The 25072-nt window shown below is 36.4% G+C and overlaps 1 protein-coding gene across 1 annotated transcript in view; it reads left to right on the top strand.

Moving 5' to 3' along the window:
- The first annotated feature begins 295 nt into the window (after nt 1-295).
- The window catches only part of LOC149934427 (adipose-secreted signaling protein), a 36392-nt gene continuing 11615 nt past the window's right edge, over nt 296-25072 (top strand). Inside the window, exon 1 of the mRNA XM_090153068.1 lies at nt 296-408. The gene's annotated coding sequence lies outside the window, so the exon portion shown is untranslated. The remainder of the gene's footprint in view (nt 409-25072) is intronic.

Below are 25072 nucleotides of genomic sequence, written 5' to 3'. Positions count from 1 at the left end.
CTAGGCTCTGGTAGTAGTCTTAGGTGAGATAGTACTATAATGTACTATTCTGGTGGTACTCGTAAAATAAAGTTAACTATTTTGAATACGTGTAAAGTTAATGTTACCAACATAATCTAACTTCTAAACATGTAGTATATGTTTTTTAACGCATATAAATGATATTAGCACATTTATATAAGACCAGTTTAATAATTCATAAGCTATAGGGGTCACTGGTCATAAGGACCAGTTTAAAAAAAAACCCTTATTTCCAAGGCTGGTGGTAGCCTTGTTAAAATAGCGTCTGCTTCACCATTGCCCCTTTGTCTGCTTTTAAAAACCACCGCTTCTATGATTGAATAAACCATTCTAATCATATGTAATCGCCAAAATTAATAGCCTTGAAATAGGCAACTGTTGTACTGTCTCACGCTTATGGGTACGACTAAAACAAGGAAAACAAGGAAAACCCGGAAAACGAGGAAATCGAGAAAATTGAAGGAAAGCTACCAAATAGTAGTATGAGGGCTTGGTCACACCGCGCCCAGCAAGTAAACCGCGGATAATAATACACGAGGAATTTTTGCCGTGCGATAAACAAACGACGGAAAAATTAAATTACTATAATTTTTGTGTAATTAAGGGTGTTTATGAAGCAGCTAAATGCTAATTTTACGATACTTTAAATATAAAATTTGAAATTCGTAATTATAACATTTGGTTGCTAAATCGAGGAATAAACCGAGGAATTTTTAAATCATCTACAATCTCCGTCGCATCGGGCGATAGATGCCGCTAGTCCTGCAAATGGAGAAACCACGGAAAAATTAAATTACGAGTGTATACGAGTAATTAAGTTTGCTTTTTAAGATTCTAAATGCTAATTTTTGCGTTCTCGTCCCTACGATACTTTAAATTTAAATCAGAAATTTGTAATTATAACATTTGGTTGCTAAATCACGGCATATATTAAAACGAGGAAAAATGAAATTTTTCGAATTTGAGAGTAATAAAAGCTATTTATTAACCATTTAAATGTTAATTCGAGTTTCTCGTACTTACGATGTATTAATATAAATCAGAAATACGTTGCTAAAACCATTTTCTTTGAAAACCCGGAAAATCTAAAGCGAGTAAAACGAGGATTTTATTAAATCATATACAATCACCATCACGTCGTGCGATAGATGCCGCTAGTCGTCCGGCGGCTGAATATTTCATTCTAAGCGTTTTCCTTCAAATGTACAAACCACGGAAAAATTAAATTACGATAATATTTCAGTATTTAAGAGTGTTTATGAACCAGATAAATGATAATTGTACGTTCTAGTGCCTTAGACAATTTAAATATAAAATTAGAAATTTGTAATTATAACATTTGGTTGCTAAATCGAGGAATATAGTAAAACAAGGAATTTTTGCGAGCGACTAAATCCCGGATTTTTTTAATCATATACAATCGCCGTCACGTCGTGCGATAGATGCCGCTAGTTGTCCGGCGGCTGAATATTTCATTCAAAATGTGTTCCTTCAAATGGAGAAACCACGAAAAAATTAAATTACGATAATTTTCGAGTAATTAAGGGTGTTTATGAAGCAGCTAAATGCTAATTTAACGATACTTTAAATATAAAATCTGAAATTCGTAATTATAACATTTGGACGCTAAATCGAGGAATATGGTAAAACGAAGAGAAAAAACTTTAAAAATAAATAAATATCAAAGGAGCTGGTACTTCATCGATATAAAATGTATTTATTAGAATTTTCGGGAGCTTTCAGACCGTGGTCCTTCGTCAGCCGTTACATCGTTAATAGAGAAAAAAAGTATACGAAATTATTTATTTATTTATTTATTTATTGAACATTTTAATTTTAAATTGTCTCTCTCAAGCCTTCACTACGAGGAATTGACTAAAACCCGGACTTTTCCGTTTTATACAATCGAAAACCTGGGTTTTCTTAACGCTACCACGTAGCCTATTAATACTTCCGTAGCCTCGACAAGTTTGGTCAGCTTCGACGTCTTAGATCAAAAGTTATGGCGCTTCGGAATCCGCGACCAACCAATATTTCGGTATTAATCGACGCTTTTACCCATGATTCCTTTCGAAAACCTGAGTTTTCTTAACGCTACCACGTAGCCTATTAATACTTCCGTAGCCTCGACAAGTTTGGTCAACTTCGACGTCTTAGATCAAAAGTTATGGCGCTTCGGAATCCGCGACCAACCAATATTTCGGTATTAATCGACGCTTTTACCCATGATTCCTTTCGAAAACCTGAGTTTTCTTAACGCTACCACGTAGCCTATTAATACTTCCGTAGCCTCGACAAGTTTGGTCAACATCGACGTCCTAGATCAAAAGTTGTATCAAAAGTATCGCGGAAAGAGTAAAACGAGAATAAATGAAATTAATAATAAAACGAGGAAAAATGAATTATACGAATTTCAGAATAATTAAAGCTATTTATTAACCATTTAAATGTTAATTCGAGTTTCTCATTCTTACGGTACATTAATGTAAATCAGAAATACGTTTATAAACCCATTTTGATAATAATTTTTTAAATCACAATAATGATTAAACATTAATCTATGACTAAGGCACGTCCTATTACTCGCTTTTGAGCAATTGGAACTAAAAAATCGTTTTTAATTGTAGCAATTTCTTTTTAATGGCGGCCAATTTATATTAAATCCCTATATAACGGGCTTCGGCACCGCTTTGCGTTCGCTTGCTCTCGTGTCTCGCGTAGCCTTTACAAACAGCGATTATCTTACAGTGATGACGTCACTACATTAATAGCTATCAGTTAAATATTTCCCAAAGAGTCATACCATATTGAAGAATATTATAAACGTATGACATAACTAACTGCGTTTATTGACAACCTCTAGCAACTGTTTTTACATGGGCTTTTCCTTCAGTACCTCGCGACTGCAAGGAGTTATATATTTCGTAGAAACAATGGATTTAATCTTTAGGTATATAATATAGTCTATAGAAGCGGGAAATTTAAACATACGTGGGAGATTTAAAAAGATAGCATTATGAAACAACTTACAAGTTAGTCTTACATGAGCTTAGTATAAGCTCTTGTAAAGCGACTTGGCACAAAGTTTGAGCATTGTGGTATTTACTTCCGGGTGCAGTTCTCTGGTATACGAAATTTAATCTACTCAGAGAAAGCTGCCAGCCTCTTTTTCTTTCATTTTATTACAGGTATAGTTAACTATTTCGTAAAATGCTAAAGTCCACTGATTATGGAATTCAAATTCTTTCTCTACTGTAATTGAATGGTCGTCATAACAGATCCAACCTTCAGTCTTTTTTACGTATGTTATATAATGGCCAATTTTAGCGCGATGACCTTTTCGTATAATACAACTTTTCAAAGCGTATTTAGAACCTACTACGCTAATTTCGTCACTTAAATGGCACGATAAGTCATTTAAAAATTCACGGTTCTCATTTCGTTGGCAAAAACATAAAAGAACTCGTTTTAAAGAGGGTTTTATTTTTTCTACGTGTTTTGTCAGCTGATCACAAGTACCACACATTTTGTCCTCGGTTTTACCTTTAATATGATAATTTATGTGATCAATTACTGTTGGTTGGGTATCATTTGGCTGAACAATAAATCCACGGGAAAATACTTGGTTAATTTCTATCTCAGAATCGCAAGTGAGACAACTACTTATAATGGCCGTGTTTGTTAAACTTTCATCTGGAATTGAATTTTGTAGATATAACTGTATGAATTCAAATGGATCATGTTGTTCGCCTACAGATAATGAGTTTGTTTTCCACTCTATTACACCTAGAATATGCTTTACTTTAGCTTCTTCAATCGCTTTAGTCTGTTTAGAACAAAATTCCAACAAGAATGTTTTTAGGTTTTCATCGAGCACGGATTCGGGTGATAATAATTTAACTTCTAAAACTGCTTGAATCGTGGACGAAAACCAACAATTTTGATATCTATTAACTATACCCCTTCGTATTATATTTTGACAAAACAAACATTGCGTTATTTTACCATCAGTGTTTGGAAAACGCATGCATTCCTCGTGAAAGTCGTTTTCGCATAATTCGCATCGGACAGTAACAAATACAGTTAAACGGATTTGGTTTCTCACAAGAAGTTTTATTCTTTTCAAATTTGCGACTCAATTTAGTATATTTAACATATTTCGGCTCTAAAGTAGATTTTATTATCTCATTGCCATTGATTAGTTCAACCGTGCTAGAAGCTTTTTCGTTTTTGTTTGATGTCTCTAATTTACTTGAAGCAGCTATTTTTTCGATTTGAGAACGCAAACCAATTTCAGTTTCAGGTCCTACGGAAGTTTCATCTCCTTTAAAACGGGCATAAAATCTTCGCCCAGCTTGTTCGATGTCTTTTTTAGGCACATTTAAATCAGTGGCGATCGTTCTCCAGAAACACATGGTTTCGCATACTTTTAAACCTTCATCTTTATAATCCCTTTCCAAAATTTTGTAAACAAGTAATGCAATATCTTCATTTCTTATAAAGCAATAATCTTTTGGTTTTTTTTTGAAAACCATTTTACACTTTCAATTTTAGACTACCAACAAAGGTTTTTGTGTTGTCGAAAAAATATATGCTTGCAGATTCGAATTACTTGGAAAATTCTTCTCTTAAAGTTATTTTCCCCGATCTCGCGAGCAACTGGGAATTTGAGGTGGATAATTGTATTCCATATTACTATTGGACAAATGGACAACAGTTAATTTCATTTAGAAATATTATATTTTGTATTAAAAAATAGGTTCATTATATTCTAAACATTACTAATTTGGCAAATTCAAGGCCTTTTTTTGGAAAATATTAACGTTTTTTTTTTGGATATTTTTACTTCCTTTTTTGATATTTTTTTTGTCTTTTTTGAATGTTTTATGTCCGCTTGGAATTTTTTACTTCCTTTTTGGATATTTTTACGTCCTTTTAATAAATTATGACATCGTTTTGGATATTTAAAGTCCTTTTATTATATATTTACGTCCTTTTTGGATATGTGAGGCCAGCTTTTTGAGAATTTTGAGACCTCTTTATGAGGATTTTGAGGCCCCTCAAAATCATAGGCTACAGCCTATGCCAGCCTACCTTTAGCGGCGCCACTGAGAACTGTTCAAATAATAGTTACCCTTCAACTACAGGTTAAATTCTGCACAAAACCGATTCTTGGCCGTTACAACAAATTTATAAAGAGTGTTCAAAGTTACAAACTTTATTATAGTTGTTGAACTTAGACTTTGGCGTCTCTTAAAATGGTTTCAACGACGAAATGATTCACTGACCCGTGATAGCGGCATGAAGCGTAAAAAGCAGACCCTTTATCCCACGAGGCGGGGGTGGGGGGTTAAACGGTGCTAAAACCAAGGATTTTATATATGAAATAGGATATGGTACTAGCCACAAACCCTGTATAAAAAAATTCCGGCTGCATCGAAAATGGGTTGACCTGTTACGACGCTCTCAAGGGAGTCAAGGCCAAATATGTTGGTATTGAAAATGGCCCAATTCTTTATAATATTATTTTAGAATGTCTAATTTTATGTCTATTCAAAGAAGATTATATAACGAAAGTAAAAATATTAAGTTTTAAACGATGGGTAAAAGCAAAAATTGCGTATATTCATTACCGAATGGAAGTATTTAAAACGCGAGTCATTGTTGATGATTTTTCCCGTAATCGAAGAAGTAGCAGACGGAAATGAAATAATAGACCCACGGCGTTGGACACGAAGGTGACAGCTAGAAAACTACATTATTTGGCCCTTGGGTGGTGACCAAAACGCCATCTATAAGTGGATATAAAATAAAATTAAAAAAATGAAACTGGCGATTTGAATTAGGTCTAAAAGAGTTTTTTTATTTAAAACCTTAGAATAACCTTTTTAAGTACGTAAAATGGTTGGAAGTTGCGCAATTACTACTTATCGGAACTACTCGGTTAGTTGCAAAAAATATATCATTTCACAAGTATTACAATTCCAATTCGCATATTAAAATATAAGCCTATAACGGTTTTAAATCGTTCAATTTCCCTAGGTTTTCGCTTTCCAATCCTGAGCTACTAAATAAATGGCGACTTTCTATAAATCCATCACAACACTGTTCTAAATTATTCTACCCCTTGGACTCAATTATTTAATATATGAATTATATTTATATGTAGATATATGTATCCATAATTAAAAGATTCACTTGCCTTTGTTACTGGTTTCGTATCATTGAATACATAGTTTGCACCTAAGGTCTCCATGGAAACCGGGATGGGGAGTAAAAAATTCGAACCCTTTTGCGCGTAGCTTCTAAATAGGTAGACATTTTGTTGGTCATCTCATCGAAACGACAAAACGTACGAAAATTAGATTTTTGCTTTAAAATTTTAAAATTAATATCATGAAAGGCCCTAAACAAAATAAGATAAGATTTTAAACCCGGGTTATTTAAATAAAATAGCAAATGACGACAGGAATATCTACGAAAAGAAGTTGTCAAAGTTTATCAATAGGCCTTTGACAATTACCTTCTGTATCGAATAAAATTACAATTTTCGGTCTCCCTTTTTAACTGAACTACTCGAACAATTTTTAACAAGGCAGTCAACCAATTTTAACGTGTAACTAAATTTTTAATCATTTTAAAATTATAAAAATCCGCAAAACGACGATTGAAACTGTTAAACCACTAGTTTTACTAAGAAATCTACACCAGCAAAATGGCGGAATTCTACGGTTCATTTTTGCTCAAATTACGTATTTATTCTTAGTGCATATATCATCTATGACGTAGGGATAGGGATGCAAACTATGTATAGATATATTTCCAAATTAAAATTAAAATTCTAAATTTCTTTTGGATGGTCCGACTCTTCCGGGCATTGAGTTGGGAATATTAATCTAGAGATCCAATCGAATCTGCTCCCCGCGAAACAAGTTTTTGAAGTATTCCGACCACCCGTTGGGGGGATTGGTGGTCGTCCTCACACGGCCATCCACAAACTCTGCCTCCCAGACGCAAGGTATTACAGGAGTACGCCACTACTCCCGGCCTCTGAAACCAGCTTCCACAATGCTTTTTGAGGCGAACCGGGTGCAGTTGGATTACTATATTAGTTTCTCACCTTACCGACGATGGCGCCTTGATCTCCACCCCAGGGCAAAATACTGTAGTCTGCAAGCTGTCACCTCCATACTACCCTTTCGTAGAATTGTGGGTCTATCCTGTTTCATATCTCTATTGTTTTATCTCAAATGAGATTTTAACCACCCCGCCGGTCCCAAAGACTATGTCTACTCAGATATATACACTATATTTTATATTCCTGCGAAATTAAGAGTAATTTCTTCAGGAAATATGTTACATGTATATTAGTTTGTTGCTTTATTGCATAGTTTAAATATAATTATATATAGTTCGATATTGAGCGTGTAGATAGCGATATATTTTCTATACTAGGACCAATAGATAACACTATTTTGAAAACAATGAATACTTTTTTTCCGGGGTTACGAATGTAAATTTGTACGTAAATATCGATATTTAGGGTTTTTGGGAAAAAAACGGAAATTTTGGTGTCAAAAGAGAAATTTCACTTTGAGATTCTGGCATCACTGCATTTCTTTCTGCTAAGAGTTGCTATAGAGTACAGTGCTACGTTCTTTGTTGACCGATTTTAATCCAATTGTTAGATTATAATCACATCGATTTTAATTATTTGCTGTGCTTTGCCATTGTGGTAAGATATCTTACAGGTTTCTGCACAGATTTTGACTGTTACAGATTTTAAGATTTATATTTGTGGAGAAACGGAGCAATTAACGCTCTAGTTTTACTTTCGCGTATTTTGCAAATTTTGCACTCACTTAGGGCTTAGGTCAAAACGAATAAAATTGAGCGTTACAAGTTACGTAATATAAACTCTTGAACTAATTTAAATTTTATCGTTACCATTTTCCTAACCTAAGCTGTATTATATAGAACTGAATCAAAGTTGTGTTACAAGTTTCGTAACATACAACTAGATCTCAATTGCGCCGATACAGGTAGGCTGACATAGGCTGTAGCCTATGTTGAGATTTTGAAGGGTATTAAAACTCCTCTTAAAGGGACCTCAAAATATTCAAAAAGCGGACCTCAAATATAATAATAATAATAATAATCAGCTAGGCTAATACCCAAGGCACCACCTTGGGCCTAAGGACGTAAAAATCTAATAAAAGGACTTTAAATATCCGAAAAGGAAGTATAAATATCCCAAAAGGAATTAAAAATATTCCAAAAGGACGTAAACACATTCCAAAAGGAAGTATAAATATCAAAAAAGGAAGTAAAATATTCCAAAAGGACGTAAACACATTCCAAAAGGAAGTCTAAATATCAAAAAAGGAAGTAAAATATTCCAAAAGGACGTAAACACATTCCAAAAGGAAGTAAAAATATCCAAAAAGGAAGTAACAATATCCAAAAAGGAAGTAAAATATTTCAAAAGGACGTAAAAACACTGACAAAGGAAGTATAAATATCAAAAAGAACGTAAACATTTACAAAAAAGGCCTTCAATTTCCAAAATGAATTAAAGTTGATCGTTACAATTACTAGTTTTATAACTTAAACTGTATTATATAGATCTGAATCAAAGTTGAGTTACAACTTTCGTAACATACAACTAGATCTAAATTAAAGTTGATCGTTGCCATTAGTCTCTTAACATAGGCTATATGAGCACCATGGATAAAGAATTAACCGATAATAATTCTAATTTAAATGAGTCGACTGAATCCGGAGAAAACGGTGAATCCGGAAGAGAATCATCAAATTTTGATAATGATTCCGATATTTTCCGTCAATATGGAGAGTCACCCCATTATGGCAGCTTGGAGTTTCAATCCGAGCTTTCTTCGTCGGCCGCTAGTGAAAACCATTCAATCGTTGAATCTTCCTCTTTGATAAACGCTAACGATAGTGTAAGATCTATCTATATTGAATTGGCAAGACAGTTTGTTATTTATAAATCTCTATTTAATTATAGTTAAATCTAATATACAAAAATAGGTATGGTCTCTACTGACCTTAAAAACACAAAAAGAGAAAGTGAAAGTAAAAACAAAAAAAAAGTATAAGCAGACGACAGATAAATATAGTTTCAGTTTAGAACAGGGCTAGACATAAGTACTTTTCCTATGCAAAGTAATAACTATTTCTAACAAACTCCCCCTTACTTTGACATAGGTAAAATTAATATACAAATATACATATATATCAACTTATTCCCCCTTTTTTTTTTTTATTTTGTTAACTTTAACATCATACAAAATTCACTATGTTTTCTCTTAGGAAGAATTTTAGTAAAAATATCTGCCATATTTTCATTGGTATTTACATAACTAAGTTTGAATAAGTTGTTGTCAATACACTCTCGTACATAGTGATATTTCATCTGAATATGCCGCGATCTATTATTTTCTATCTTATTTTCAGAAAATTGTATTGCCGCTTGGTTATCACAATAAACAATCGGCTGTCCAAAAGTTTCTTCTAATTTGGCTAATTCTAACAGTTCTTTAACAATACTAGTTAACCATGCAATCTCTTTTGATGATTCTGCTAAGGCAATGTACTCAGATTCCATTGATGATAGGGCAATGTTCTGCTGTTTCACACTTCTCCAGCTTATTGGACTGTCACAGATATTAATCACAAAACCGCTAGTAGATTTTCTATCGTCTAAATCCGATCCCCATGATGCATCGGTAAACACACTGAGATCAACTTTGCTGAATCCATGATAATGAAGACCGTAATGGCTGGTCTGACACACGTACTCCAACACTTGTAATAAGTAATTCCAATGTTTCTGACCAGGATTTGACGAATAACGTGCTAAACTTGCTACTACAAATGCTATATCTGGTCTAGTACGCTGCGATAAATACAATAAACTACCAATGAGTTGTCTGTATGGGTAATTATTATTCGGTTCTGGTGTACAGTCTCTATTTGACAATGATATCCCAACGGGTAATGGTGTCTCCCTTTTCTTCTCAGTTTTGATCTTGAATGTTTCCTGTAATTTCTTCACGTAGCTATTTTGATGAATATATACTTGTCCTTTTGAGGGAAATTCAAATTCAATCCCCAAAAAGTAACTTAATTCTCCTAAATCAGTCATTTCGAATGTTGCTTGTAGTTGTGTCTTTAATTTCTTCATAACGTGTGTATTTGATGCAAGTACAATTATGTCATCAACATACACTATCAATAGTCCAGTCAATCCAAATCTGTAGATACAGTTGCATCCAAAAAGTCTTTTATATCCAAGCTGAAGTAACTGATTATCTAATTCAGAATACCACTGCTTTCCACTCTGCTTTAATCCGTAAAGAGCCTTCTTTAGCTTCCACACATAATCTTCTTTTCCCTTTTGAATATATCCAGCTGGCTGTCTTAAATAAAGTTCTTCTTCTAATGATCCATATAAATATGCACACTTCACGTCCATGTGGGAGTGTAGCCATCCGAGACATGCAATAAATATCATTATACATGCTCTGATCAGGGTAAAATTTACGACTGGAGAATAAGTCTGATTAAAGTCTCTTTCAGGAACTTGAGAAAAACCTTGGGCAACTAGTCTGGCTTTGTATCTATTGATTTCTCCGTTAGAATTCTTCTTAAGATCGTACACCCATTTTGCTCCAATTATCTTCTTATTAATTGGTTTTGGAACAATCTCAAACACTTCTCTATCTTGAATGATATTAATCTCTGTTGTCATGGCTTCTTGCCATTTTTCACTATTTGGACTTCCAATTGCTTCGTCGTATGTTGAAGGTATTACTACACATCGGGCTTCAACATTTCCAGTAGATTTGAAAGTAAATTCTTTGGGGTTGTATTGTTCTCCTCTATCTGCTAAGTATCGCTTCATTTCAGGTTCTGATCTGATTTTCTGATTTGTAATGTTATCATAGTGATAAACGTCAATTCGATCACCCTTTTTTCTGAGTATTTCTTCTCGTCTCCAACGGGGTATTATGGGTTGTGGAGGTGGTGGCTCTGGTTGTGCTCCTACTTCATCTCCTTCATCAGTATTCTCATCGTCCGATGAGTTGTCCGACTCTTGCGATTTATCATCATCTGACGATTCGTCTTCATTATCTTCTGACCATATTTGCTTCACTGGCTCATATGTTTCTTCTCTGGTTTCTTTAAGTATTTTAATACCTAACTTGCTCTCGTCGAAAGAAACATGTTTGGTTTCTAGAACTTTTCCTTCTGCTGGAAACCATATGCGATATCCTTTAGTATTCATAGCATAGCCTACCATGATACCAATCTTCGCTCTCTTCTCAAATTTATTACGGTGAGGTTGTGGTACAAATGCGTAAGCTACGCATCCATATCGCTTAAGATGTCGTAATGAAGGTGACGTGTTTCTCCATCTCCCTTCTGGTGTGATATTTGGTAGTTTCGAATGAGGTAATCTGTTTGATAAATACACTACTGTATATAATACTTCTCCCCACATATAATGCGGTAGTCTTGCATCTTCAAGCATTGCTCTAATTCCTTCTAATACTGTTCGATTATATCGCTCTGCAATGCCGTTCATTTGAGGACTATATGTGTTCGTCCTTTGACACACAACTCCGTCCTTTTTACAACCTTCCTTGAAATAATTTGCACAGTATTCTAAGCCATTATCTGTGCGTATTTTCTTGAGTTTCAAACCAGTTTGTCTTTCTGACATAGCCTTATATTCTTTATATTTATCATATGCTTCGCTTTTATTCTTCATAATATAAACTATTGCCTTTCTAGTATAATCGTCTATGAAACTGATAAAATATCGTGACCCACCTTGAGATATAACAGGTGAAGGTCCCCAAACGTCACTGTGGACAAGTTCTAATGGTTGTTTTGTAGATATATCAGGTATAGATTTTGAGGCGGCCTTTGTTGCTTTTGCTACTTTACATGGTATGCAGTGGTCAATTTCTCCTTTAAATTCTGGTAATCCGTGAGCCATATCTTTTCTCTGCAATTCCTTCATCCGTTTGATTGAAGGATGTCCTAATCTTTGGTGCCATCTTGCTGTATCAATTGTTAGACTCGTGTTACATCCACCCTTCACTGAGAGTTCCTTCCTGGGTTCTTCTCTACTTGGAATGTATGCATCAACAACATAAAGATTGTTTCCGGTTAAGGTGGAAGATAAAACCAACGTCTTGTTCACACCGTATACTTTAATCGAGCCATTAACTATTATAATCTTACATCCTTTATTATCAAATCTTCTGGCTGATAATAAATTTCTATTATACTGCGGAACATAGAATACATCTGTCAAATGAATGAGATTATCTCCATAAGGTGTTTTTACCACCATATTTACGACCCCAGTTCCAAAAGCTTTTGCTTCACCTTGAGCAATATCAATGGGTACTTCTATTTCCTGATATTCAACGAACCAGTCTCTTCTATGACAAAAATGGTGTGTAGCACCACAATCAAAAATCCAAGAATCTTTATCCGATGTTGAAATCATTGTAGTAGCTAAATATGCATTTCCATATGAATTTCCATTATCCCAATCGCTGCTACTGCTTGCATAACTGTTTCTAGTTTGATTAGCTGACCTTTGATTGCTCGGATAATTTGATCTATTTCCTTTCTGATTTACAGTGCGGCCTCCAGTTTGAATATTTGCATGACAATTTCTTGCTATATGACCAGTTTTTCCACATCTATAGCATTCAAAACTTTGACTAGTATTCTGATTCCCTTGATAGCCTTTGAAATTTCCACGCTTTTGTTGTGCACCTCTATTTTTCTGTTGATTATTCTGATTGGGTTGAATGGACATAAGTCCAGTCTTCATATCTGTTCTTTCTTCCTCTTGGTGTACTAGTTTCTGTCTTTCATATTCGGCTATAAGGAGGTTTTTGACTTTATCTGGAGTAAACTCTTCATCATTTAGTTGATAAGCTCTTTGAATCGTGTTCTCATATTGGGCGGGTAATTTACAAATCATCTGGTATGCTATTTCGTCTGGAGCTAAAATACGTCCTGCTAATTCCAATTGTTCCGCTGCAGCACTGATTCTCCCAAGATATCCTGACATGCTTTCAGGTACATTATATTTCAGACTCAGAAAATTCAATCGTAATGAAGCTATTCGTGCTCGTGACTTTGGTTCATAAAGGTCTTTAAGTGCGTTCCATACTTCTACGGCTGTTTCATATTGTGATACTAAATTCTTATGCTGGTCATCTACTGCCAGAGCTAATTTTGATAGAGCTTTTTGTTTTCTGGTTTCATATCTCTCTTTTACTTTAGAATCTGCTTCTTCATCTGTTTCATCTATGATCCCCCATAGCCCAAAATCTAGCAGAGCCATTTTCATATTAAACTTCCAGTTTACATAATTCTCATCATTTAATTTATTAAATGAAAATGATGTTCCAAGGGATGTCAAGGAATTATTCTGTTTTTCCATTTTTAACTTTAATCTGTTTTGTTCATTTCCATTCTGCACTTTCACTAAGCTAAGCCTAACTCAAACACTGCCAATTCACAAATAAATCTTTTCTATTTTATTTATTCCATATTAACCACGCTTTCTGCTACCAATTGTAAGATCTATCTATATTGAATTGGCAAGACAGTTTGTTATTTATAAATCTCTATTTAATTATAGTTAAATCTAATATACAAAAATAGGTATGGTCTCTACTGACCTTAAAAACACAAAAAGAGAAAGTGAAAGTAAAAACAAAAAAAAAGTATAAGCAGACGACAGATAAATATAGTTTCAGTTTAGAACAGGGCTAGACATAAGTACTTTTCCTATGCAAAGTAATAACTATTTCTAACAGATAGTAATCTAAGACTTAGTGGTTCTGAAAACGAAAGTTACGAAACTGAAGACGGTTTGCCATATATGACTGACGTGTCTAAGCTGAGTAACACCCAAGCTCGCGATATTTTATCCGCTGTGGTGGACGGATCATTTGACGGAAATGTGTTGTCTCTGCAGTGTTCCAACATCAAAGGAGGCAATGTATACGTGCTTTCCACTAACAAAAAGTCGAAAATAACCGACTTGTTTTGTGACAAAATGATGTGGGTATCAAATGGTACGAGACAAGTCAAGCCTTTCAATTTGACCAAGCGATATTACTACATAAACCTTGGAAAGGACGGTGATATTGAAATTGCCAAAAATATTCAAAGAGAAATCATAACGTTTACAAATTCGGACGGGACAGTTTTCCCAGTAATCAAGTTCTACAAGGGTGACTTATCGCTTTGGGTGCCTAGAGCACACGGAAATTGCAAGACCGATGGACCTCGACGACCATTTGTCCGTACTATACCCTCTAGATTGGGAAGTATGAAGAATATGATAAGGACTAACAAGGAAACTCCGCAATCGGCGTATACTAACGCCCAAATTGATGGAAATAAAGAGCTAGACGAAATAAGGGAATCTGAAATCCCGGAAGATGTAAACTCGTTAAAGCCAATGGTTCTACCGAGAAATCCCAAACAAGCTCGAAACTTGAAATATTTCATCGGCTTGAAGAACAGGATTTGCACCGATTCGGTCTCGTCCGTACTTGCTTTGAAGGAAACGGTTTTTAAAGATGTTATTCGTCAAATTGACTTAACTGATGGTTTATGTATAGTGTTTGGACAACCGGAAGCCATTTCACTCGCTAAGCGGCTATTGCTAGCTTCAAAGGATGATTGGAATCTAAAACAATCCATTCATTGCGACACTACTTTCAAGCTGGGAAATTTCTTTTTGACCAGGGTCCTGATGCGAAATACCTATTTCATTGACAATCCCATTGTTCCGATATTACATCTCATTCACCAAACTAAATCGAAAGAGGTTCACGCTCGTTTTTGGCGCGATTACGTCGCTAAAGAACTAGAATTGGACGAACTGGGTGAAAATTGCCCCATTATTACCGACCGAGAAACGGCGATTTCCGAGGCTATAAAGGGAAGTTGCGAAATGGGTGGCCAAAACCTACTATTTTGTCATAACCATTTGAAACAGAACGTTAAGCGCTGGCTCGAAAAAGCAAAAACCACGAAAGATAATATGATAATTTTGAAAAGTCATTTTCGCGTGTTACTTAAATGCCGAACTAGAGAAGAATACGGAGCTAAATTATCCGAATATCGACCTACGTGGCCATCCGAATTTGTTGATTACTTCAATGATCACTTAGACGAGGATTTGAAAGAGCGAAGTATCGCGGAACGATTCCTGAAATACGCGGCGTTTCAAAATGTAAACGAAGGCCCGACCACTAATGCCGCCGAGAGTTTGAACCGAGATTACAAACGGGCCTTCGAAGGAAAACAGGCCGCTTTCGACACAGCAGTTATGTGCGTTTCTTTGCACCAAAACAATCTTTTGAATGAAGCCAATCGCGGTTTTCACGGAGAAGGTCATTACGAACTGAAACCCGAATACCAAGGCCTTGATAATTTGACGTTACAACTCAACGTAGCCCTGACCACTAAATTCGACATAATAGAAGCAGCTCGGAAGGGTATCATTCCAGTTGACTCCGAAGCCAACAAAGAGAAAGAAACGGGTAGATGGTCTCAGAAAATATTAGCGAAGCTTTGCGTCAGAGATAATTTAGTAACACTCGTTACTAATCCGCTTTTGTACCTTGTGAGAAATCCGTGTACAGAGGAGTGGCACAATGTAAATCCTAATAACAAGAAAAAGCCTTGTAGCTGCAGATTTGGAAGCAGCCGCTGCTTTCACGTGTTGGCGGTAGAAATGATTCGGAGAAAGGAAATTTCCGATCAGATTCCGAATGTTCCAACACTGACAGCGATAATGAGAAGGAAAGGTTCTGGGAAAAAGAATTTTAGAAACCCCAAACCGGACGGTAAAGAAAGGTTCGAGAAATTAGATTCGTACATACCGTCGAATGATTCTATCGCAAGTAGGAAAAGTGAATTGACGCCTTTAAATACGTCAAGGCTGGATTTCAACGATGAGAGCGACGGTTTACCGACGCCAAATTCCATTTCTAGTACCCCAAAGAAAACGGTAACTTTTAAGACGCCAGCTAAAAGAAAGACGTCGACACCGATTAAAAAGACAAAGAAAACTAAAGTGGTGAAAACTATTGAAACGGACAAATGGAGTACGGTGACCGAAGGATTAAATGTACGCGTTCCGAAGAGAAAGACCGCCGATGATGGTGCAACCTTAAGCCCAAAGATTACGAAAAGAGGAACCGCTGGACCAAGCCTCGACGATTTTGGGGAGTTGATCTTTCACGATCCTTGGGATTGTTCTCCAGAATGTCAACGAGATCTTCTTGAAAATAAACAGTTTTTTAGTCTGAAACCGACAGAGTACATAGAAGACGTCATCCTTAACCAGTGTATGGAAAACTTAATAGGAAACAGCGAACGCAGTGATATGACTCTGTTTATCAGCTCAAATTTGTACGCGTTAGCCGCGACCAAAGATTTCGAAGTGGAATCTTTTGAGCAAGTACAAAATTTTCTGAAAGAAAATTTAAGTAGCAAAGAAAACATCGTTGTTTTAGTTACAACAAACATTGATCGCGGCTCGCATTGGCTATTAGGACTCATTTCTAAAGGCAGGAATGAAATAGTTATTTCGGTGAAATTATCGGAAGGGGACGACGTGAAACATGAAATATTGTCGACTTGTTTCATCGTTCTGGAGAAAATAGCCGTAGCTGCTTTTAACGATAAGACGGGTAATTGGAAACACGTTTATCCCGACAACGTCCCTACCCAAACAAACGGTTTCGATTGTGGACTGTACGTCGTCGCCAATCTTTATTGCGTTTTGAATAATTTGGTGTACGCAGACACGTTATGTCCGAGGTACGACTACATCGATAGCGAAAAGGGACGCAATTGGCTACATCACATATAATAAAATTGACGAGTGTAAATACGCCAAAAATGCTTCCATCTGAAGCCGAAAAAGATCCAGGCAATGTCATTGAGGAAACCATAGAACCCATTGACCCGGAATATCTTAAAAAAGTTTTCAGTAAACCAATAAAACTGGTTGTATTTGCAAACGATTCACTCGAAACCGAGGAAAGGAAAAATATTGTTTTAAAAATGATTAGTGCGGCTGGGTTAGATTTGAAAGAAATATTAAAACGATTGATGGAGATTGATAGCTATTATGACTGCTCTGATAGAGATGAGGTGCTACTTTTCGAATCGGACGTTAGGGACGCCTTCAACTCTCTGGGAAAGCACTATTTACCCGTAGATTTATTAGACATATTGGGAAATCCTGCTGACCCAAATGTTTTGGGGCCCAAAGACAAAGACAAAGAAGACCGATACGCAAATTACAGGTGGGCCAAAGATCAATACAACGATTGGTGTAATACTGGAAGTCGATGGCCCGAAGTGTCTAGCCCTACGGGTACTGAAAAGCCCAATTCAAACTGCTGATGAAAGATGGGTTGCTTACGGAAGGCACGGGTTAAAAGCCGACTTTCATTTTCTTAAAGAGCATATCCGCTTAAGAAACCATTTAGAAGTTTGGATTAAATGCGAACAGAGACAAAACCCACAATTATCACGCAGAGAAGCTTATGCATTGTTAGATATACCGGAGAATATGCTAAGGGCCATAGCCCTTTACGAGGTTACCGTTGAAGACGTTCCTAAAGTTAGGGGTCTCTCGCCATGTCGAAGACGATTAGAATATGAAGAAGAATTAAGTGAAAGATTGCCCAGCCCGGTAAACGATCAAGGCTATGCCTTAACTGAAGATACCAAATTAACGATCTATGACCGATCAGGAGTTCAAAAGGCGTTCGACGAAAATGGAGCAATCGAAGCAACGGAGAAAAACGAAAAGCTTATTCTCAAAGCATCCCATGTAGAAACTGTCGGAAATAAAAGCAACAAAATGTCGACGCAAATAAAAAAGTCGTTCGAGGGTGAAACTAAAATGGCTCTAATAACGTCAAATGACAAAACCGAAGCACTCGTATGTAACGATGAGACACTAGACGTAAGGGAGCCCTTCGATGGTCGTTTAGATAATATTCTCGTTAGAAATGTTTTAAGAAGCGATTTTGATGATGAAAACTTTCTAGACTTTGAAAGCTGGCGAATGGATCTCCTCGAGTGTTATAAATGAAGCAATGGCTGTCTTGATCAGAATGTTTGACAAAAAAATTAATATCATGCCGCTATTTTCGTACCATTACGAATACGTTTACAGCGATCTTTTCATAGCGACGAATTCTTCGGCTAACCTCCAGCGAGTAGCCACTTACCTTCGCGTTAACGAAGCGTTTAACAAAGATATAATCGCTGCTGTAATTCCAGATAAGCCATTCGAAGAGAAAGTCCATATGCTCTTTGGTATCGTACATTTCATGACCAAGAAGATTTGCATACTAGATCCGTTGGGCGATTGCTCACCAACAGATTTACATTTCAAAACCCTTCGTACGATAGTACACATGTGCCATCAAACTGCGAACGTACCATTTAAGCCTGAAGAATGGAAGTGCGTTAAGAGCACGGATTGCAAGAAGCAACCAAATTATTACGATTGCGCTTTATTCGGCCAACTTTACCTTTATAGTATCGTAACGGGAAAACGAACTAAAAAACTAGAAGTAAGTAGCTTGCGAGGTCGCAAATGGTTGTATTTGTTGGCCAAGGAATACGACCGAAAAAAAGACTACGGGAGAAAAAGCTTATCAAGAAACGCGTGCCTGCGCGATCCCCAGGCAATTATCGAATTATGTAAGAGTTTATGCCCTATAGAAAGAAGTGATACGGATCTCGAAATGAGCGAGTGGATCAAGGGCTTAAACCAACAGGCTTGGAATACCCGCGAATCGGAGGCGACATGTGTTAGTAGCAGGCACAATCGTCAAGTTTTCTGCGTTTCTTGTCGTCGGTGGCTTCACTTAAAATGTGAAGGCTTAGAAGAAAAGAAACTTCTAAAAACGTATTATATTTGCAAAAAATGCAAATAGTGTTTGCAAAGGAATTAAATTGCCAATTAATATACAGTAGTCGCCACTTATAAGAAACCCGTTGGTCCTAGCCTTTCTGAGTTTTATAAACTGTTTATTCTTACATCAAAAGAAAGGGATTGTGAGATAATTTGCCTTTGGTTGTCCAAAAATAGTGCTATCTCAATTTCTATAGTGTTTAAAGGACCACCGTCAAGTGAAACCAACTTTTGGCTTATTTGTGTTTTAAAAGATTTTAATTGATGGGAATATAACCTCAGGTTTTTTGGTGTGGAACACCAACACTTCGACCATTTCCCGCGCCCTCCTATGGCTTCAGATATTTTGGACGCTGGTTAGTGATTTCCCGCCAAAATTGTTAACATAAAAAACATAAAAAAAACTTAAAAAAGACTTGAGGTTATATTCCCTTTAACAAGGAAAACACATACAACTAGCAAATACGTTTAAATGCGCCAAAAAATTAATATCGATTTAGGTGTAAATCTCACGTTTTTAAAAACAGCATAATTCATCGTACCTCTCGCGGAAGAGGCTAAAGGCAAATACATAATTTAAAGCTACTGGCGCGCTCGATTGCCATAATAACTGACGAGAACGGTAAGGCTCCTTTACAGTCGATCGAAGTTTCTTAGTTTTAAGAGCTCAAAAAACATTTTTATAAAAATCATTAAAAATTAACCACTTATTATTTTTCAACGTGGTTTTCGCTATTTCAGCCTATATAACTAGGTGATAGAATAATTATTATGACGGTAATCTTTTATATGGAATATAACCTCAAGTATTTGGCTTTAGAAATTTTTGGCGCCACTGTACAGGGAAATTTGAAGAATTGAAGGGGTCTTACAAAAAGATTGCTTTGTAGGTTATATTCCTTTTAACGTTTTAATTTTGAAGGTCAGGCATTGGGCCAATGTCACATAGTATCACGTGTTTTGGAGCCTGATCGAGTGACGTAACCGAAGGCTGAACTATCTAAAATTCGATTTTTAAAGTTATACAGTAGATGTTTATTTTTGATTCGTCGCACCGGGTGATGGTAAGAAAATTACGCGTTTTATTCAGTTTGGCCAAGAATTGATCTATTTATATATAGAAAGGATAAGAACCTGGCCCTTTCCCTTAAAATTCAATCAATTCCAGGCGGCGCATTATTGGCTCCCTAAATATGACGTCCTCTTGACGCGATTGACATTCGCGTGAGAGACGCGTTAAATAGGAACGCCCCCTTTTCCATTTCCTTCCCCCTTTAGTTGATTCCCCTGGTTCATGACGAGTCGCGACTGGCGGAATTTAAACATTCTCTCTATATATAAATAGATCAATTCTTGGTTTGGCTTAGGTCATTTAAATTGTACGTATCAAAACATTAAATTCGCTACAACTTTTGAATCACGACGTCGGAATTGGCAAAAGTTCTACAGAATGCGCATCCCATAAAGTCTTTTAAAGGGAATAGAACCTCCAACGCGTTCTTTATGGAAGACCCCATCAATTTCCTTTATTCCCTTCACAATCAGCGATTATCAGCGCCACAGGTGTGAAAAGCCATGGGAGGCAGCGGACAATATTGGAACTCTTGGAGGGCTACAGAAATACCAGAGGTTATATTCCCTTTAAAATGGAGTTATACAAAACGAGGTATTCAAAGCGGGTCATGCAAAAATCATCATCGGAATCGTTTTGTCTGTCTGTCTATCTGAATGAAAGAACGAGCGAAGAGAACGAGGCGGCTAGTGTCATAATATGACATAAGCACTTGGACGAACCTAACTTGCAAGATCATACAGAAAAATACTTTACCAACTCGCGTTTCGCCGTGGCGCAATCGACTATAACGGCAAATCTACAAATGCTTTCCCTCCCCATAATATCCTAAAATGCAAACTGCTCTGAAAATTGAGTTTCATAATAAGCACTGCTAATGCTAAGGTGTGTATTATCATAAGTAATATAATATTTTTATGAAATTTAATTTAATCGTTAAGCAGTATGCTATATTTAATGTAATAATTTTTGCACTTTCCAGAATGTAATATCGTAAGTAATATTAAATAAACAATTTTTACTACCAACCTCGAATTTTCTTTCTACAATATGTATTATCATAAGTGGATCATTCTCTCTAAGTAGACAAAACGCTATGCTACCTATGACTAGAGTCTTTGTCGGGGTCGGTCTGGCAGCCCTTTAAAACCGCCCTATACTGTGTATCACCTCAACTTCACTTTGAATTGATACTGCCGAATCTAACGTTTCTTACATCTCTTATGGTTCGTTTCACGTCTGAAACGTGTCTCGAGATACATTTTGGGGGTTGGCTCCCCCCCCAAAAACCTATACCATATTTGTTCAAGGTAGAGTTTTGTTAAATAAACGCCCCTTTAGTTGCCGTCTTGACCACTCGGTGGCGCCTCCGCAGAAATATTTTCAAAAGTTTTCTCTCTGGAGTTTGCTCTCTATACAAGCTCTGACGTCACGAAACCCAGACTAAAATACCCGGAATTTGATACTTATAGAGAATAATCCACTTATGGTATTATCAATTCCTTTTTTGCTCTGTTGTGTGTATTATTATAAGTAATATATCGAAATTGAAGTATTTATATTAACAATTTCAATGTTTTCGCTCTGCTTAGAGGTCGGGGATGGTTAATCATTATCCATATTTAAATAGATTTTTTTCGGGGGGAAAATGTAAACAAAGAAATTTACCGGTTAATATTATGGAAAATAATTAAAAAACATGTATTATTCGTAAAATTTGAGCTTTTTATCGAAAAAAACGTCGTTTTTCCGATTAATTTTACAAATTTATCAAAAAATTAATCGGGTAATACAGAAATATAAATTACTTGATCAAAAAGTTTTACGAATAATTTTGAGAGCTTTATCTATTGGATAAAAGTTAACCATCCCCGACCTCTAGGCCTCTGCTGTATGTATTACCATAAGTATTCAACAGTATAATTATACAAAATGAAAGGATTGTTATTTGTGTTTTACGAATTCGCCTACTTGAATACATAAGGCTATTTGTATTTTCTAATAGGTGAAGCCTAAAATTCTTTTTCAGAAGTGGACCCCGTATTAAACCTTCAGAAATTTTATAAAATGTAAAGGTCTGTTTTGGACCCCATAAATTAACTTTAAGAGGTAATAATAATAATCAGCTAGGCTAATACGAAGGCACCATCTTAGGCCTAAGTCATCGAGCGACTTTTAAAGCCTTTTAATTCAGGTGGCCGGGTTACAATGCGATGGAGGGTGGTGGCAAGCCCTGCAAGCAACAGCTCCCTACACTAACTATTACCGTTAACCTCAACAAGTTTTTATGGAAGGGGAAACCGAAGATCTCATGGGAAAACCCCTTAAACCAGTGGGGAGAGGACTTGCAAACTCAACGCGGAAGGAGTTGTTCCGAGTTTTCACCCAGTGCCACAAGCTGGGATTGAACCCGGCTCCTCTTGCTGAGAGGCGAAAGTGCTAACCACTCCGCCCATTCGAAGGTCCATTCAAAACTATTTTTGTGCCCCCCCCCCCCCCCCAATTAAAATGAAAAGTGTGCTATAGCCTATGTAACTTACCTCTAGCTCCGCCACTTTATTTGGTATTTTTCGAGTATGCCATAAAATACCGCCGAAATGCCTTTGAATACCAGAGAATAAGGTATATTTTGTTTCATTTAATTAACAGAATGTACCGAATGTAAGAAATCGTAATACACTTTATCTACTTGTATTTCATTATATACAAGGACCTCATTTGGGTGCTCTCGAATACTAATCTATTGATTGGTTGATATTTCGTTAGCGCATACGCATTGCCATATTTGACGGGTCAGGATTGTTTTTGTCAAATTTGATTTTTATAGAATAGCCTCCCAGACCCCGAACACTGAAGTTCTACCTAGAGCCATTATCCCCTGGACCCGGTACTAGATAGGCGACGCGGCTCTTACTTAGCCGCCGCTACTCCAACGCCGCCACTGGCAATAAGCGGAAATATTGGTCCTCAGTAAAAACGAGAACTGACGAAACGTATTCACTTCCCTCTCCTATCGTGCGGCGTTTTACCGCTAAGCTCGTCGGCATTCGGCGGTCATGGCGCGAAAGCGACGAACTTGACGAAGAGAGAGCGCGGCAACGATTTGCGAGGAGCACGAAACGCTCGCAGCCAAGAAAGGGGGGGGGGTGGTGCTGCCACGTGGAGAAAACTAAAACGGCGTTATAACATTGAGTACCGGGTCCAGGGGTTAATGGTTCTAGGTTCTACCCCGTCCTGAAAAATCAGGAAATGACGTCCCTGCTTATAAAGACCTGTTTATTTCAGTAACTTACCAAAAAGCAAGGAAAGAACGCAAATAAAATGGTTTGAAACTATGCTTTATTTTATGTCAAATCGACAGTGCTAATATAGGTGTGTAACTTTTGAAAACTTTTATCTGTAAAAATATTAAAATTATTTAATAAAATTGTATCTTTCTTAACTAATTCGATCTCTAATATACTTACATCTATGCTAGATCATATATGGGATTTCATCTACGGTGACTTTTGAAAATCTCTCGTTCAGTGATTTAAATAACTGTAAAATAAAGAGAGATTTAACCCCCTTTTTTCACGCCGGGCCGTCTTTGCAAAAAATCTAAAAAGTAAATGGCTCTCCCCCTCAAACCCCCATCTGAGCTGCTTCCAGTGGCGTAACTATAGGGCGGCATGGCTGGCCAAATGCCACGGGCCCCCGACCCGAGAGGGCCCCGGCCCAAGCGGCCGCGAGTTCAGAAATAGCCTTACTTTTTTAACAAAATATTGTACCTGTGACGAATTTTACTGAGAGGGCCCCATCCAAAGAATTTGCCACGGGCCTCAGATGGTATAGTTACGCCACTGGCTGCTTCACAACACTGTCCGCGGATCGTATCAAAATAGTCATTCTCATAAACATATATCAAAAGTGGATCATTCTAAGTATACAAATTCCGGGTCTCGGTCGGGTATCTTAGTTTGGGTTAGATTCGGCTGTATAACAGAGTGAAGTTAAGGTGATACACAGTATAGGGTGGTTGTAAAGGACTGCAAAACCGACCCCGACAAAGACTTTAGTCATAGGTAGCATAGCGTTTGGTCTACTTAGATGTAATTATCCACTTATATATATATGTAGCTAGTACATTTTTATTTTTATTTGCACTTTATAGACGTTGATTTTAAGCAACTAACGCAAATGGCGTTTAATAACAAGAATACACTTATGACAATTTCAGTACTTACTCCAGGGTGTCTCTTCGAAGCAATTCGATGAATGTACAAACATGTTTGTATATTGCGAGCTAGAGAATCGTACTCCTCTTTTTCTTTAGTTTTTCTTTCTTCTCCCTTTTTAATTTTTTCTTTCGCGATGTTTTCTTCCAATGCTTTCTTTTCTTCATCATCAACCTCATCATCTTCTGTACTTATTTTCATATTTTGGATTTCCAATTCAATTTCTTCTTCATCTGACAACTTTTTTTCAGGAAACGAACCGATTCTTTTGGCTATGATTTGCACAATTTTTTTTTTAATACTATTCCACACACTCTCCATTATTGTTTTCGTTGAACAATTTGGGAGAATGAAGGGGATTCTGCAATAAATTATAAAAATACGTTAATAGACAAAATCTATAGAAATACCGAAGTTATACTTACGATTTCAAAGATTGTTCTTTGTAGTTGTTTTCCTCATATATAAATTCTGATATTTTTATAATTTGCACGAAATCTACAAATAATAACGCAATTTTTAAATTTATTATATTTACCCGTTTAAAATAGAACGTTACCATAGTTCTCGAAAAACGTTTCAAAAAAGTCTTCTACGGTAGCGATCAGCTCATGCTTTTGCGCTTGTTTCGTTGGCAAAGGTGTGATGACAATTATTTTGCCGATGATTCTCGCTTCTTGCTCGTCTCTGAGGAAAAAAAACATCTATATCAACCTCATTGTCTATTTTTTATTTATGAGA

This window comes from Leiobunum rupestre, chromosome 7, assembly GCF_980474605.1.
Source record: "Leiobunum rupestre chromosome 7, qqLeiRupe1.1.hap1, whole genome shotgun sequence".
Classification (NCBI taxonomy): Eukaryota; Metazoa; Arthropoda; class Arachnida; order Opiliones; family Sclerosomatidae; genus Leiobunum; species Leiobunum rupestre.
This window is presented reverse-complemented; position numbering and strand designations above follow the sequence as displayed.